The sequence below is a fragment of the Martes martes genome, assembly GCF_963455335.1.
Source record: "Martes martes genome assembly, chromosome: 6".
Classification (NCBI taxonomy): Eukaryota; Metazoa; Chordata; class Mammalia; order Carnivora; family Mustelidae; genus Martes; species Martes martes.
This window is the reverse complement of record NC_137893.1, coordinates 112,070,418-112,072,435: the sequence shown is the minus strand read 5'-3', so window position 1 is coordinate 112,072,435 and position 2,018 is coordinate 112,070,418. Positions and strand designations below refer to the sequence as shown.

The window sequence follows — 2,018 nt, the reverse complement described above, 5'->3', positions numbered from 1 at the left end:
TTTTCCTTTTCTAAAATGTCTCCTGTGTCACCAGCTGGTTAATCTACCCATTCCTTAAGAGTCATCACAAGTCCCACCCAAATCATTAAATCTTAACAGCTCTAAATCCTCGTTATAGATCTTTTCCAAAATGCATGATTTTTACTTTCTAGTAAGACAACTTTTACACATTGATTTTTAATAAAAAAAAATACTTGATATTTTTCCATGCATTGTATCTTGTCTCCCCAATGATTTTTTTTTATAGATAATTATTTGTCCTATAGAGTAGATATTATACTGCCAGACTCAGGGAACCGTTACTGACTTATTGATTAAAGTGCTACAAAATTCAAATGATATAAAGTATTCAGTGATTTCTTATGGCAAGAGATTGACTTGAAAATGTTGATGAGCTCAAGGAATTGATTTGTCCTAAGTGACATACCAAGAAAGAAAGAATTAAGAAATGAAAATATAAGGCACACAAGGGCCAATGCAAGAGGGGGTTGGCAGGGAGGCCTGGCAAGGGTGAAGGCACTCCTCAAAGCACTTTGTCAACCAGGCCCAGGCACGTCCGTCCTTGTATGGCAAAAACTCCAATGGGCGCCTTCCTCCCTAAAGCCTCGTGGTAGAACAGCTGTTTGACACATTCAGAAGGAAGGATGACAGCTCTACATAGAAACACGATGTGAATGGAAGAGACCTGTCATTATGCAAATAGTAAGGCACTCTGAGCAGACACTAAAAACAGCTCTCATCTCAAAAAACCCAACACTTGTGTCACAGCATAAGTTAGATGCTGGCAAATGGCAATTGCTGAGTGAAGACTTCAAGCCACACAATGACCTCTTTGGACCCATTAACTTGCATTCACAGTCAGATTGGTCCATCTCTCACCCTGAGGCTCCCCAAGACTTTGAATAATTTTTCAGTGATCCTTACAGAAAGGCACCCCCTCCAGAGAAGGGGAAACACAAGAATTACCAGTGAGGAATATATTAAATGGATCAAGGGTGACTGTGAAGTATTCTTCTATGGCTTGAAAGTAGAACTCCTAGAATTCGTTCCTGTCTCTATCAGGAGGTGTTCCCTTAGAGTCAATGGTAACACATAAAACCTACATTTTCAAGCAGGGCACATCCCCAAGTTCTTAAAAAAGAAGAAACCTGGAGATGCTTTCTTTATTGTGGCAATAACAATGAATGACCTTACTCAAGAGACTCCTGGAATTTTGTCTTTGGACAGGCCTCTTTGGCAGGTGGTATGGGGATATTCAGCTTTGCTAGGTATGGCAGTGACTGCTTATAGCTCACACTATGAAGACAAAGTAAACAAGCTGTAGAAAGTATCTGCAAGTGACTATTTAGTTTTTGGTAACTACTATTTTCCTGAAGTGATTAGTGTTCCGCTGTTTCACTCCTCTAAGACTTTAACCCGTGAGATTGGCACATATTTGAACTTCAACACTGCCAGTAGCTTGCATGCCTAATTCAAGACTCCAGCCACTTGGAAGAAGCTGACTGGCACCCCCTCAACCTTTGTCTTATCTGTTTACACAAGTTGCAGTGTATACAGTGCTGGTGAGGTAGACTGATGATGAACCTGTGTACACCCTTGAAGTCAGTACAAACTACAGTCATGAGGATAATGTGAATTTACCAAAACCTGTGGAAACCTTTAAGGAATGGAAAGAGTGGATAATAAAATGCCTTGCTGTTACCCAAAAATAAGGGCCTTCATATAAGAGTACTTAAAAATAAATAATTGCACATTAAAAAAATGAAAACATAGTACATTCAGGTTTTCTCTTCTACTTTGGAAGTTAGCAAATGAAGTACAGTAACTTCTCACTGCGTTTTGGTTTTTATCATTCAGCTTTCATCTAATATTCTCCACTTACCCAGAGATGCATGTTTAAGCAGTTCCCTCATTGCCTGGCTCTAGCAGTACATGATAAACTATAATTAGGAAGCAGTCAGCTACCAAAAAAAGTCCTCTGAATTGAAAGATGAGATGAAGAAAAAGTTTTCCTTTGA

General features: G+C 39.2%; 1 pseudogene across 1 annotated transcript; it reads left to right on the top strand.

Moving 5' to 3' along the window:
- Positions 1-693: 693 nt before the first annotated feature.
- Positions 694-1,712, top strand: LOC308344719 (archaemetzincin-2-like; annotated as a pseudogene). Its single transcript has 2 exons — positions 694-968; positions 1,113-1,712. The product of its transcript is annotated as an archaemetzincin-2-like (transcript).
- The last annotated feature ends 306 nt before the right edge of the window (positions 1,713-2,018 follow it).